The sequence below is a fragment of the Homalodisca vitripennis genome, chromosome 3 (assembly GCF_021130785.1).
Source record: "Homalodisca vitripennis isolate AUS2020 chromosome 3, UT_GWSS_2.1, whole genome shotgun sequence".
NCBI lineage: Eukaryota > Metazoa > Arthropoda > Insecta > Hemiptera > Cicadellidae > Homalodisca > Homalodisca vitripennis.
This window is the reverse complement of record NC_060209.1, coordinates 128484816-128502314: the sequence shown is the minus strand read 5'-3', so window position 1 is coordinate 128502314 and position 17499 is coordinate 128484816.

Here is a 17499-nt window from a genome sequence, read left to right as displayed (position 1 = left end):
TTGAGCTGTGACGTCGTATGAGGCGATGGCTCTCCTATTGTTTGGGTGGAATAGGGTGGTCTGTCTGTCAGAAAGAATGTCTGCTGGACGCTTGTCCACCAGTGTACCGTCAAATTTGTTCTGAATATTACAAAGTCCGGGAGCGGTCGCTGAGCAAAGTGTAGGTATTGTTCGATGGTGCTCTTTTATTCTGTAGTATTGTTTTATTCTGTTAGTTGTGTAGGTTCTATTGGTAATCTGAGATTAGTGACTTCAACACTTCCCCCTCGATGCCAATGATCTTTATGATACGTGAGTGATCACTGTGACTCCAACATTGGTCGACCCCTGTAAGCTCTGAGGATCCTAGACGTGTCTGGCATGAAGTGAAAGCGACTTCAGTGAGTTGTTATCAATTTAACCCTTCAATCCTATTTCTCCTGTCGCACTTGGCTCTTTCAGTAGATGGAATATTATTTTATTGTAAAATCAGTAATTTCATAAATACGAATTTCGGAAGTAACTAATATTCGTACTAATATTCGTAAGGTTTTATTTGACTCGTTCACCTCTGAACGTTTCATTGGTATTCTAAATCAGGATCTGTCTGCTATGGTATTTTAGTATTTGCATAATATATAATTTAAATGCCAAGTTTATTTTAGCAGAGTTTAGCAGAACAAAGAAGTTGCCAGTTTTATCAATCTATGTGTGATGTTAAAACAATAAAGTATACAATATACTATATAGTGCGCTGAATGATATTTGTTACTATGAACTATATACATATGTATGTATTCTTGATCAGAAGACAGGCAAAATCAGTTATAGAACAAACAAATTCTAACATTGAAGTAAATTTTAATGAATATAAATATACACTCTTAAAAATATTTTCTTTATTGTGGAAAGAAGGCAAACTCAACATTGGCGTCGGAATATAAGCCGCGTGTGTCTTCTAGTAATAAATAATGCAATATAAAATTAGATTTCTTCGTAACTTTTTTTCCGTCAATTTACACACAATAAAGACGGAAGTGGACAAAGAGGTTAAAAAGCTTCCTTACCAGGTAATAAACTGTAAACAAGAGGTAATAAAAAAGAGAATACGTTATGTTTAGACCCTTTCTCGACAGTAAATGTAAGCAGTGAGATGAACTTATGTGACTTACGTGATGATCCCCCTCACTCATCGCAATTTTAACTTATCGTTCCATAAATAAGAACATATAATCTCATACTCTTTTGGTGTGTGAGCTATAACAGTTTAATTTTATCTATAACAGGTTCAATATAATGTGACATCACTTACATTGAACCTAAAGTATTTTGAGACCAAACAATAATCTCAAAATATTAAAAAACGGTCTCGATGCGTATATTTTTTAAGTTTTGTACAAGATATAGTAATTTAGAAGGAAAAATAAAATTGTTATTTTAAAGTTTTGGTTATTATAATTAAATAACTGAATATTGTAAAGAAAAAACATTATTTTTCAAAGATATAATCAACCTTAAAATTTTATCACAAAGCAAAAACCACATATTGAATTCTAAAACAGTGCTTGGTAATAACTATTTAAGGAAATAAAACAATACCCACAACAAATTTTATTAATAACAAGATAGGAGTATGCCGAACCACGTTCCGTGTAAGATACTTTGCTTCGTGCCATGGAAAATTTCTTGTCTATGGATAATTTTATTGTTGAAAGATGGAACAACTGACAATAATATGGAAATCACTTTTACATCCCGCGGCAAACAGAATTGCGCCAGCCTACTGAGTGACTGGCTTCAACAACGCTCAGCCTGATTTCTGATTTGGACAATTCTGCAGATAAAATCTTTCTTGAGATATCTTGCTACATGATTCATTACAGTAATTTGACTGGGTTTCATGTCAGTGTTTAAATAATACAAATTTACACACTAAACGTATATGTAATGAGATAGGATAAATGTGTTAATATGCACATGTTAAAATATTTTATAAGATTTCAACGTATAATAAGGTTTTGACCGACAATTGTCCCCTCAATAAGTCCTTTTGTTGGATTAACACGACGACTTGTGTCTCGTGTATGACTCCAGGTCAGGATTGTCTTTGCTGGGTCGGATACGCGGCCGGAGAGAGAAATTGCTTTTCCTTTAGTTCAAATCCTATTTATCTGTGAGGCCTGATTATCTCACGTACTCCTTAAAACTTCTGCCAATAAATATAAATATGATGTACGTGCCTAAATGACAATTATAATTTGTACTAAAAGTAGTAATATTTGCAAGTAATACATTAAAACTAATATTTAAATAAGTTCTTATAGCATACGCCCTTTCAAACTTGAAAAAAAAAACTGGTATACTTTCTGTGTTTTTAACTATACATATAGATTGAAATGTAAAAACAACCATCCGAATAGAAAAATAATTATGAACGTGTATGGCAATAAATATTGTGTGTATTATGGAAGTTAGCTGCTATAACGTTAACTAGATAGTGAAATTTTACTGCATTTGATGAGCCCGAGAACAGGCCACTTTTCTTAACTAACATACATAAACATTTCTCCAAACTACAATATAAACAACGTAGGGGTAAACTTTATCGTGTAGTAGCGTAACAAGCTTTGCTGATGTGGCTTGTAAAACTGCATCTCTGTAGCTCGTTTCTAAAGAATAAATCTAAATATATGACATTCGGAATCATCCATCGTTGGAAGGAAGAAGTTTCACAAAAAAAACTTACTTAAAAATTTAATTCACAAAATTTATTATATATCACATTTTAATATCATCAAGTAATAGATATTGGTAAAGCGTACCAATACAATGTTTTGTTGATAAAACCAAAGAAATTTTACTACTAGTATTGAAAGTTTAACCTACTTTACTTTAACCTAAATTTCCTAAACAAAAGGAATTCAATTACCAGTTTAGTTTGAGCACGAACTTTTAATTAAGAGAAACAGAAGAATTGTCACTCCGTCTTTGTTAAGAAAAGAACTTCAGATATAAATACCATGAGGATGGTAATTTTATTTCTCTCGTTTTTAAGAAGAATAAGTCAAATAAATTTATGTGTGAGGCATTCTGGATGTTAACTACAAATAATAATATTTACTGTTTATACAATTAATATAATTCATCGTTGAGTAGATATGTATGTTTGAAACATTAGCCTTGCTACATGCTTTTTTATTACTGAAAAAAGTTTAATTTGTACACTAAACATTAAAGCAATCAATTGATAAAATACTATAGATTAGGTCTCAATTGTGATACCATTTAATTACGTCTATAACTGGAGAGACAACTTTACCTCTTTCTCTCTAAACCCATGAGAAACATTGAGGTATGGAAAAGTAATATATCAAAATCTGATTGCGTGTGTAAGAACACTCCATTTTGTAAACATTTATTCCATATGATCATAAAACATTAGAAATTAAATATAAATTAATAACTTATGTTATTACCTTTGTAATCTAGACTCCATAGGTAGTATATATATATATATATATATATATATATATATATATATATATATATATTATTGTTAATAATAAATTTCACTAAATTTAACCGTGTTTGCTGTTTTTATTAATAATATCGAATTAGGAAATATGTTATTATTATTTTGGGAGTAATTTTGCGGACTTAATTTAAGCATACCAGCCACGCAGAAGTTGTTCTGGGTCTTTACTAAGGGTCTCAAGCTTAGTACAAGAGCTCATTAAAACAATAACTTAAATATTTTCTTTATACTTGTTTTGGTGTGGAATGTTTAATAAGTGTAACTTAAGCCTCATTCAATAACGAGTAAATTTTTTTTTGTGGAGACGCGTAGCTCATTAGGGACGCAAAACAAAACAATCACGTTACAGTGGCCGCATTCAACACGGACATTCGTGTCATGAATACTTTATATTGTTTAAAGCTTTGTCTCTGTCTTCTTTATTACTTACTTAGACGTAGCTAGCCTGCACACAAATAATAAACTGTAATTTTCAATGTTACGATAATTTCGTAGCATTTCGTTCAATTTATTAATTTAATTTTGTGATTAGCTAAGCATAAATTAATAAATATTATTTTAAATATAAACATACAATACTAGGTCATATAACAACGTTGAAACTTACATATTCAAACATTTTTAAGCGTACTTTTACACAAAATCAGAATATTGCAATTATCTTCATTGCAGCACTTACCGAAAATGCCTTCCTAACTTGACCGACCGTACTGTAGTGCGGCTTAAGGAAAAGTTAACTGAGCCAAAGAAGCCCAAACAAGTTTAAAAAAATATTTATCTAGTAAATGTTTTGGCTAATTTCGATGGTCAACTTGGTATATTTGTTGTGTTAATTTGGCGGTCGTCTAAACTTAAACATAATAACTCCGTTACTAAAGATTAAGCGAAAAGAAGTGATTTTTAAAGCTTTCAATATTTTTAAAACCATTTTTTTCTTAAACGGACTCCTACGTATTCATTAGACCTATGAGGATAAATTAATCATATTTTAGTTGTGACGAAGTCTTCCTGTTTTGTGATTGTGGCAGAAGGAATATATTATTTAATACGAATGAAATATAAACATTAGACTTATTTATATAAAACTTTCATCTCTATTATTGCTTGTTGAATATGCATATATTAACTTAACAGCATTTTAATATGTTTATAAAACGTAAATTTCAAACCAAGAATGAAAGCTTTTTTGTTAAAATAACTAATATTGTGTAACTGTCAGACGTCAGCTTTAAAAAAATATCTTATAAGATGTTTTGTTTCTATATGTAACTTCTGATATAACTTATAGTTTCTGTTGTTTTGAAAGCCAAGCTTGAATTTATGTTAAACAAAATTCCTTAGTAAGCGATTCATTCAATGAAACCTTTGTTACTGATAAAGTATTTCCATATAACTGGTAATTTTCCTTAAGTCAGCAAAGTAAGTTGAATTATACATTTAAGTTTCATTGTAGATGATAATTAGAAAGGAATATATATATATATATATATATATATATATATATATATATATATATATATGTATGTATGTATATGAGAGTCAATTTTATTAAACCCTCGCCTATACAACCGTTTTAAATGGAAGTGACGTATTATAAACACATCATTAATTCTTTAAACGAAGTACTATAAGATAAAGCCTATCGATAGAAATTCTATCGATAACGCTTTTAAACCTTTTTCCGATACTTCACTCTTGAAAATGTCTTTGAGGAATGACGAGCGTGACTGACGGAGCTTTCACGTGTAATGAACCGAGCAGCCATATTGAGGACACAGCCATCGTTCAGTCTTCGTGTCACTGAGAACTACGAGTCTTTTTTGTACCTGGCCACTGATATTTTAGCTTTGATGGCCAATTTAAGGCTATGTTTAATACTAGTTCCTTGCAGAAGTAAAAGTTTCAGCTGAGAAGATTCCACGTTATACTTGTTGATCTGAGATTAAAAACATAATGTCAGTGTTTCGAATTTTTTAATGCTGCAATGAATCGAAAATGAACTATTACAAGCGAGGAAGAATTATCTACAATTATAATTCAATTTACAGGGAACAACTAATTGCATTCAAAGAAAAAGTAACACATATTAGGACACAATGCATTATTACTTCAACAACCATGACTATAAAAGAAATAACAATCCCTTTAAGCTCAAAGCAGTTTTACGGGAGTATATATGGTGAAAGAAATTGACTTTTGAGTAAGGACAGTTTTAATATTAGAGTAAATTACGTATATTATTTTTCTTTGTCTTTAGAAATTTTTAAAAGTCTCCTAATATAAATAAATCCTTACAACCACATGTATGACAAACGGTTTAAAGCCGTACGGCACATGGGTCAGTAACAAATCTAACTATAGCATACGTAATAATCGTCATTACGAATAATCAATTTTATTTTTGTTACTTTAGCATGATACTTTAATTCTTGATATAAGGTTATACAACAAGATTACCAAGTAGATTGAACAGTTATAAAAGCGTATAGCGAGTTTAGCATGTATATTCGAAAGCATGTTCATAATTTTAATTTTTGCTTACATGTGTCTTTCAAATACAATTTGTATTAACTAATGAAACTGCACAAGAACAATATTTCACTTACTCATGCCATAACAAGCTACGCTTGATTGGGTACTAAAATGTATTGACCAAGAGGGTATTCATTCGTTATTATTATTCATTTGAGGGTAAACCGATAGAATAAGGTGCAAAAAAATAATTTCACCTCCAAAAGAATAGCATTATTTTTATTATTATTATCGTCATTATTATTATTCATTTGAGGGTAAACCGATAGAATAAGGTGCAAAAAAATAATTTCACCTCCAAAAGAATAGCAATCGAATACATAATCAAAACATCTCGTTAAAACTGTAAAAAATTTAAATAGAACACTGTAGTTCCAAACACTAAACAGTATTTGAGAATGCTTTAAGGTACCACAGAGATCACATTTTATTTTATTTTTATATTAATATACAATAACTGAAGTCAAAATCTCCAAGCAACGAGTTAATCTCTGGTTTTCTTAACTCCACGTTTGAAATAAATTTTTAGCGTCCTAGAATTTAGAGTGTTGAACTTTCTCTGTAAATCATACAACAAAAGAACATATCTAAATTTCTTAAAATTCAGACAGTAATCGACGTTATCGCCATCATCGGACTATTATAAACATCATCCAAAAAATATGTTGATAAAAGTCACACAAACTCATTTATAAAGCAATGACTTGTCTCAAAATGAATAATATCGTTTATAAAAAAGTGAGACGTGAGATCATTTATAAAAATATCATTTACATGAGAACACTTTATTCGACAAAGTATCAACATATTATATTGTTAAAAAAATTTAACGTAATACTGTTTTTAATAACCAAAAATAAATGTAACATTAATGGCGACTTTAATTGTAACAGCAATTATAGTTAAAATACACATTACCAATTTAAAATATGAAAGATAATCATAGTTGTTTTCTTAGTAGGTTGCTTTTAAATATCTCTTATTTTACTCCCGAACAAACTTTTTATAGAGGAAGGCTAATAATTTTAATTATATTTGTATATAAAACGTTATGAGCATGCCATCTCAAACAACCGGTTTTTAATGGTTTAAACATGTAGTAACATGTCTATGAAATACCTAATAGTATTTAATTATGTGACATTACAAAACATTACAAAAAATGTTTTTTCCAACAAGTCTACCTAATTTACTGTAGAAGATACATAAAGTATTTGCTGGATTTCCTGGATTATTCCCAGCTGCATATGTGGTAATGAATTCGTCTTCATATGCCACACCACGAAACAGGCTACACTGAGATAGTAAGTAAAGTTTCTAAACTATGAGTTATTTAATTCTCGAGATGTTCTGTGGGCTAATATGTAGACAGATAATCATACAGAACTGAAATTGAAACAAATATTACAGTCTGTAAACTTCCAAGTTTGGACATGCACCATCAACAAAAATATTTATTTTTATGTAGAAAAGAAGTTTTATGCAAATCTTAGGTTATGCATTTACTTAGGTTTGAAAGAAATGTTCAAATTTTTCGAATGTTGGATCTTGATATTACCCTTCCACTCCATTACTTTTCATATTACTATTTGAGCAAAAATGCACATCCTTAAGTCACACATGATTCTATGCAGTTACTTTATAAATTAATTTTTTAAGCGATTTTATCATTAACTTCATGGTTACCGATAAGACTAATGTAATAATACTTGCTAACGCTCAGCCAAATTCCATTGAGTGATTTGCACTATCATGCACCCGGTATTGCTCCTATAGATATGGAGCTTAATAAACAATTTTAAATCTTTAAGTGGTTTTGTTTCAATATATCTTATTCAAGATGCGGACAGGAAGGAAAATCGAAAGAGAAAAGTGAACTTTTGTATTATGTCAAAACAGCGGCAAATAAAACATTAAACTTTGAATATCTTTAAAACTAGAATCTATTAAAAAATCTAGAATAACAAATTTTAGAAGATTTTATTACAACAAATAATGACACTAAAAGTATTAAATCTAATTATATTAGACTTATTGTTCAGCTAATGTGGCCTTTCCTTAATATTTAAAGAGTTTAGGTTGAAAAAATGTGCACTTATTTACTTACCAAAATACAGTTTCAAACAAGAACACAAGAGAACTCCTACAAAACGGATTATAAAAACACACACACACGCCCGCACACACACACACACACACACACACACACACACACACACACACACACACACACACACACACACACACACACGCACGCATACATGTATATCTAATATTAAAAATAGAAAATATTATGCTGCTTAAATATAAGGGAATCACATTTTATTTCAGTATTGAGAAAGAGAACAAATTTTAATAACAATTAAAGTAATGCTGACTGGAATATTGTAATACATTTTTTTAATATGTATCCATACAATAAAATTAACCTTAAATGCGGTTCAATTTGTTTCAAATAATAACAATTTTATACATTGTATAAACACATAAATATTAGTAACCTATAACAGATATAGTTTGAATGGAATAAGATATTATATTAATACAATCATTACAAGTTATTTCAAAAGGCAATGCTAACTGCAGCAGTCTGTTGACGGCGAAAATGTATCAATCACGCCACGACACTCACATGCTGGAAGTGTCCATTCATCCCTCCTGAATCAAATAACACTTCCTGCATCATTATCATGCGCCTATTTAGTTGATAATACAGTATTGTCTCTATAATGTACTCTGTATTGTATATGGATACGTACTGTTTTAACCTGGGGTGATCCTAATTTTTTTTACAGCAAACTCACCGTCTTAAGTGAATTTTACCTCTTGACTGACATTTCTTTTTCATTTTGTTTGCGCATTTTAAATCACTACTAAATGCGTTTATTTCAATGGAATTAATATTTCGAAGCGTAAATCACTATATTATATGGGAATAAGTGGATAAAACCGCTAGAGCCTAAAATACGATGAGCACAAAAGTACTTTTGCCACAAATAGGTCCATATGTCAACAGTTTTTAAGGGTAAGCCCAAACTAATACATAATCATTCGACCAATTTCGTTCAAATTGGCCAACCGTGGATCTTTTTATGATAATAAGCCACTAAGTAGATATAGGCAGAGGTTCTTCATTAAAAATTTCATCTTTGCAGATGTAGACTGCAAAGATGATAGTGCTAATGTTAAATTTTGAAGATAAGGATAAAAAGGTGTAGGCCTCTATTCATGGTTGGTTTCAACAGAAATGCATCCTTAATTTCATGATGTACTTTTAGGGTTTAAGCTGAAAAATTGCATTTTCTTCTAACATATAATTACATGGAGTCCATTGAAATCTCACATAATAAGACCTTTGCTCCTTTAATGTAAATGTCTTTACAATCCGCGTATATGTTTAGAAGAAGATATTTTTTTGAACTTCCATCGAGTTTGTAGTCCGCAACTAAACAAAAATTCAATAAACTTACACTACTACAAGCATATTTAATAAAAAAGCCATACGTTTCATTTATAGCTTAGTTGGGTGTTTGTATATTAAAAGGTGGCTCCTGTTTACCGGGCAATGAGATATATATTAATTATTAATAATTAATTAAATAAGGTTTGAGTGAGTCGCATAGACGTAAACTAGATTACAACAACGTGTAATATTTATAAAATGGGAATTCAACATCTTGAATAAAATACTTCGTTATTTCCAAACTCAAATAACTAAAAAAAATTAATATAATTTTAAACAGTAAACACTGTAAAATATTGGTCCAATATCAGCAATTAGCCTTACCTAATAATATACCTAGTAATATGCAGCTGGAAAAAAAGTAACAGTTTGAAACAAATAACAGCCAAGTCTCTGGAGGATAATAGTTCTTTATCTGTCTTTAACTTAAGTAATGTAATATGTAGCTCGAGGAAAACGCAACAGTTTGTAACAACTAACGGGCAAGTCTCTGGAGGCTTATACATCTTTACCTCCGTCCTCCCAATTCTGTTCAGTTACGTTGGGAAATCAGACACGTTACGTCATGTACCTGAAAATGAAATATTTAAGTAATTTGTTTTAAAAATATGACAATTTAAAATAAACTTGTATCACTAACTTTTGGCCGTTTAAGTTTAATTTTATTGGAGGCGAGGCAGATATTACGTCAACTAAAAATTGTTTCATGGAATCACACTTGTTTCACTTTAATAGCACCATAAAAAACCTAATTACTTATTTCGGTTTTGGAATCGACGCATCCACCCTAAATGTCTGTGATGTGGATATTAGACCAACATTATTTTTAATCTCAGGCGACGACGGGTGCTTTGATGGGGTTTGCGACGGGTTTGTATGAGTTCATCCAGCTATAGTTCATCGGCATTAAAGTTGATTCGATAGCCATGTCCATAATGAAGGATTGGGATTTGCTAATCACAGGTTTTGCTTCGATAAGTCAAGGTAGGTCTTTATAGATATTTATATCTATTAAAGGAGTCGAAGGCAGTAACGTTTGTAAATGGAATGTTTTGTCTCAACTAAGTCTATCTGTTCGCAAATCGCATATAAACGTGTAGTGACCTTGTAAAAACCCTCAACATTGTTATATATATATATATACTGTATATATATATATATATATTATATATATATATATATATATATATATATATATATATACATATAAACGATATAAACTCTAAGTATGGAATTGTCATGTTACTAATAACAGTCAATTCTAAAAACACCTTTTAAACATTTAAATTTACGGGTATTTTATCATTTCCATAACAAATTTACCTAAAACTTTGGATTATTCTCTTGTGACCACAGAATATTACATTAGACATGCCCTCCATAGCAGCAATAATTAGTGAACATTTTCGTGAATAATTTCGATTACTAGCTTATCTGTCCCGAGGGACTGTAGTGCTACTATTAATCCAAATACAAAATAACAACTTAACTATGTCAGGCACTGGTATTTTCACAAAAAACAGAGTTACAATACATTAACTATACAAATACTCAAGAGCCTACTTGACCATTAATAAAATATGTGGTATTCTCTTTCACTATAATTGTCCTTAATAACCTCCCGTATATAATGATCACACATACTGTTATTTCATCAGTATTTCCTGATTTCTCATGCACTGTTGTGTTCAGCCATCGTATACTCTTGTTCGTGGATTGAATATAGTAACGTATGTAAAGTCCTTTTGTAATAATTTCAAATATCTGAAGTTCTAACATGGCGCGGCGTCACGAGAGAGTTGTACTATTATATACATTAAAAAAGAAATTATTTTATGTTCATTCAGTATTAAATTGTTATGTGACATTCTTGCTCTATAATTATGGGATAATACGCACTATATTTTAAGAAAAATATTTAGAGCAATTTAACTTGTTAGAATTTAACAAATATAAAACTTATTTAATTTATGCTCATTAAATATCAACATTCAGGTGTATTTTACCTATTTGTCACAAAAGTTAATTCCAAAAAGCATGTTACAATAATGTAGACCCAATTTGCATTACTTTCATCAATAATTTGGATACAAATGTATATAGCTTCAAATATATGTACGATACTCATTCTTTTTCTAGTAAATTTTGAATTAAAAAAACCTTGACACTATTTAGGTATTGTTTTCTAAGTGTGCTCTCTAAATAATAGTAAAATATTCCACAAGTTATGATTATAACTCTCTTCCCTGAGATACTAATTAAATTTGAAGATTGTTTTATTGATTATTAGTTTATTAGTTAGTAATTAATTTGCAATAAGTGCTGTGTGACCAATTTCTACTCATTTTTATTTTCATTATGAATAAAGGAAATAAATCCAAAACATGTATCAAGTAAAATTTATTTGCACTAATTGAATTCAGATTTTGAAGTTTTCTAATAGAAGCCTATTCCTCTGAGATATTTAGTAATATAAAATTAGTTTTCTATTTATATTTACTCATTGGTTTAAGAAAAAAACACTGCATACTTGGTTCTGCTTGGTTTAAGTTTTATTACCTTTGAAATATTGAAGATGAGATACTACACAGCAGGGAAACTTTTGTTAGACATCAAAATGTGAAACGTGTGTTTAATAGTTAAGAGTTAGCGAAGCCTATTTATTAATCAAGTAATTAAAAATATGCTATTTCTTTCTTTCTATTTGTCCATCCCTCCGTTTGTTTGTCAGCATGTATGTCCATATGCCTGGCTGTCCCCACAAGATCTCGAAAAGGAACTAACATGATTAACGAAGACTTTCTTTAAAAGGAGTACTGATTTTGATGATAGTGCCTGTCACTCCATGGGGTTTACCTGAGCGTTAAACTTATTATTACTCTTCTATTTGTAAGCCATGATAGCAACGAGAAAATAAATAAGTTTGTGAAGAGACTGATTTCAATTATGTGACATGTGTGGATTGGCTGGTAAATCTTCCGTTACATTCTGTCGTCTCCTTCAATACTCCATTGCATCCATTCATTTGTACAAACACAAGGTAGTGATGTTCCATGTACCTCCGTAGAATTTGGCCGAGCGGTAAAATAGATGATAATATCTTGGGAATTATATGAGCTATAGACTTTGCATTTAACGTCATTTCATGCAATATAGACAACGTCATCTTTAATGATAGGTATGTAGTAGAACCTTTCCTTAGAATAACTATCTAAAGAATTATCTTGTAAACGGATTTATTAGTTGTCTGTAAATGTTGCATTAATGTTTATTTCTCCAGAGACTACCATTAGTTTTGTTAGGTTTAAGTGAGGCTACTTGTGTAACCATGGGAGTTTACTGCGCGTTCTTGAAGTCTGTCTCTAAATAGGCTGGTACATCTTCTGTCTGCCTGAAGGCCTGTGTTCCTGTGTGCAGTAAACCAAGACCTAAATGTGCTGTAAATTTAATTGAAGCCTGTTACACGATATGTGGTGTGGTGTACAAAGTTTTAAAAAAAATGTTTGAGTTAAATTCTATATTCTAGTGGTTTTTTGTGCTTTAGTTTACAATAAAGAGGTATAATCATTTTTTTAATAACCCTCGATACCATAATAATTATCAAAATTAAAAAGGAAAACGATGTCAACGGAAAATTTAAATGAAAATATGCGAGGAAATTTTAAATACAGTAATTATACTCCTTGTACTAATACTTGTCCTATCCGAAGCACAATGTTCTGTTTTATAATTCTTGCTGCTTGTTTTGAAGGTGCCATCATAGTCCTTGTTTTGTCACCAGTGTTGGTAGGTAGCCTTTTGGCTTCAATTAAGCAAAGTACATACTCCGGTCACTACTTCGCTACAGGTGTTTCAGCTACCACGTTTCCCCTTAACCGACGTTCTCAACTAATTGAATTGTAGCCTAGTTTTCATTTTTTCGACAGTTAATCTATCGTATTATTTGTACGAACTACATCTTGTTTGCATATATTTAGGGAAATGCTTATTCTTTAAAAAAATTTCGTTATTGCTTCTATACCTTTGCAGATAAATAAAGTAATACTTTGTATTTATTAATAATTCAGTATGTTGAGCATTTTTAAAATGTAACTGGTGTACCTTTATTTTTAGTCTTCTTTGAGCAATCTGAAATGCAATCGTTGAGAATGTTACAAGCGAGGTTCCGGACGGACGAAGTTGCATTAGAGTTCATGTCACACTTTTAAGCTAGACTGTATTAGTTGTAACTTTATATGCTTTATAAACCGAAGAAATATTTATTATTGTTTTTAATACAGCCAGCTATATACGAATAGCACATTTCCTTGTGTGTAAACATAGAAATCTCATTATTAATTATGGGCCTCAGTAAAGAAACACATACATATGCAATGTTTACATATTTGGAAAAACCTTGTGAATACACTAAAGCACAATTGTTACACAAATAATATGCTGATATTCAACGAGCAATTACAATTGGAAACAGGTATATAATAATCATGATTTCACTGATTAGATTAGACGAACATTTTTGTTTCAAGTAGTAATCACACCTTCATGTTCTAGGCGTGTGACTCTAAGAAAACCGTTCTGTTAAACGTTTTAATAAAAATTACAATTAGTTTGTTATCGAGAGTTATTCCTTAAAAAATTCTTAAAGAGGTTGTTATTATAAATATTTCAAAGTGAATTTTAACAGGATACTTCACATTGGATCGACTGAGCATCGCGTCACAGTAGACTTTTTGAAACTCCATATATGGCACTTCTGCCTGTTGTTTTAAGTTATTATTAGCCTGAAAACAATTTGATATAAATTTGTACAAGTTATAAAACATTGATAGAATGATTTTAGTATTCCAACCATACCATTGTTGGGAAGAAAGATACTTTTAATTTAACACTTTATCCTCTCAGCTGGACGAAAAGCGGTCATTTGCCTTGTTGTATATTGGAAATATAATCATAATACACCCCCTACCAGATCCTACACAAGATATTTAACGTCTTATTGTAATTGCGTCGCTCGTTAGCTAAATTGATAAATAGATTAAAAACACAAACAGTTATTGAACATATTTTTACGAAGGATTGGTTTATGTAATTTTAGGTTTAAAAATAAACCGAATTTTTAGTTGTCCTTTCCGTACTTAAAATGAGTATTGTCTGTCGGTCACAGTAACTCCTTGTTACAGCTCTCAACAGAAGAAGTTAAATCAGTTGTTTTTAATAAAAAAAACTAAACAAAACAAAAGATCAGTACCTTTTGACAAAGTCAGCGTTAGTTTATTAAAATACATAATCGATGATATTTCTCTAGTATTAGTTTATTTAATTAGTATCACATTTAGTAAAGGTGTCTTTCCAGAAATCGTAAATTAAGTTTAATTGTACCTATTATAAAAACAACTCATTCATATAAATGAGACATTCTCTAGGCCTGTGAGACTTCTTTCAGTCGTTTTAAGATTGTTAGAACATATAAAGTTGATAAGATTGGACGATTGGGGAAAATTCTGACGTATTTACCTGTAAAAATTTTGGTTTTATTAAAAGAAGATCAAGAGAAAGTACATTTATTGCAGTAACCGATCACATTTTTTCAGGATTCAGTTCAAAAGTAAAGACAACAGGGCTTATTGTTGATTTAAAATTTAAAGTCTTAGATCCATTTAAATAAATGGGATACTGTCGGAATTTGAGGTGTGACTCTAAACTGGTTTCGTAGCTTTATAACAGGGAGAAAACAAGTAAAAGTTAATGACAACTTTAGTGACCCACACACTTGTTAGAACAGGAGTGCCGCAATATTCAATGACCTCTACTATCCCTTTTTCTATGTTTTATTAATGACTTAGTGAACCTCAATTTTCATGGAAGTAGCAAAGTTTTTGCTTATGACTTAGCTATTTTTACAAAGAAAATTATTTAAAATTATTAAAAAATTCCATAAATTATGAATATATATTGCTTATGAAATGGTTGTACAGAACGAAATGCTGATAAATGTTACAAAGACAATATATATAAATTTTGATTTCACTGCATTTGACTTACCCTCTCCAGTGATATTCTATTCTTCAAACTGCAATACTCAATTAAGTTCTTTTTTAATTGATAAAAATACAAAACAAATAATTATTAAGGTATATTACTTGATGAAAAGTTTTCTTTTGAGACACATGTCCACATGGAAAATTAAGATCATAAATTACAACATTCTATTTGTTAAAAAAACTTTTGTAATACATCACTATTAAGAAAACTTTATTTTGCACTAGTTAATTCAAGATTGAAGTACGTCCTGCCATTCTGGATAGGAACCTATTAGTATACTTAGATAAGTTAAGAACTATTCCTAATTATGTTTTGTGAATAACTTTTAAACAATCTAAAAGAAAAAGGTCCTTCCAATAGTACCAGCAGTGAAATATTCTACAAATCCACCATCTTTGTTTTTAAGGTCTTAAGATTGTTCTTTATTAGAAATGGTAATATAGAAACATATGGCTAATTATTTTTGTAAAACAAGACGTTCTGAACACAGGGGCTTAAATATACCTATGATAAATGAAGCCATTTTTCGTAATTCATTTCAATACCGAGGAGCAAAATATTTAAATCAATTTTCGCTTCAAATTAAGCACAACAAAAATGTCAAAGGTTTTTGCAAAAAAAGAAACAATAAAAATAATCGCTTGGCTTTCTTTTCAACATGATGTAAGATATATTAACAATGTTTTAGTGTAAACATATTCAGTATTGCGATAAATTATTAAGAATTTTTCTTGAAAAGCTAAAGTTGATTATTCCACCATCTTTAGTAAAAGCTAAAGTTGATTATATACTTTATGAATATTATTTCTAATATTTAATACTCTATTAAAGGCATGATATTCATCTACGTTACATTTACAGTAAAACTTCAAACTTTAGACCATTATTGAGTTAAAACAAAATTATAAACTCAATATTACTTGTTTTTTTTACAGTTATTGTTAATTTATTCTCTACAACAGGCCACGCTACTGAATAAATTAGATATTTATATTTCTCACAGACTCGACTTATTATTTATACATGTATTTCATTATGGCTAAATATTTTGTTGTTGGATATAATAGTAAAATGTTAAAACTATAACAAATGAATCCACATAATACTGCATCACATTCGGTAGAATTTTTTTTCAATTTTGACGTGACAACGTCTTAAATTAGGTTGCGGCTCGGAGTCACTCATGAAAAAGTGTAACGCCCGGTAACGTTACGATGCCCGTCCAGTGGGTCCGCCGCACGGGATCCGCACGGGATAAAGCAGATAACTGTGGGTCCGCCGCACGGGATAAAGCAGATAACTATGTTTATTCGTGAAAATGTGGAGTGCTTAGATTCGTCATTTACAACAACTACAACAATAAAGGTAAATAATTGTACACTGATATTTCATTATCATAAACTATGATTGATTGATTAATTGTTAGATTGACACAAAAGTTGAGAAACTGAGTTTATAGGTTATGTCATACTATTGACAAATGTTGATAGTGTTAAGTAAATTATTAGTTTAAATCACTCTGCAATCAATCGTAATTCAGTCGATTGAGAAGAAACAGTGCGTATTGCTAGTCAAACATTTAAAATAACAAATTATAACCTCTAACCTGTCATAACAGTGCGACCAAACAAACGAACTAAACCGACCAATCACCACGTGCGGAGTTAGAATTTAACTGTGTTTAGCAAGAATTTCAAATTCCAATTTTAGTAAATGTTTTATTCAACTTTACCATTTACAATAACAAATTTTAATTAATTTCAAATTATGTACAATTTTTTAGTAAACAAAATATATTTCTATAGTTAAAATTTGTGCAATTCTTATTTTCATTCAATTCCTTGTTCCTATTGTGCAATTTAATAATATTCATATCAATAAATATTCTACCGAGAAAAAGACGTTGTCACGTAAAATCTTCGCCCGTAAAACCGACTTTACAGGCAAC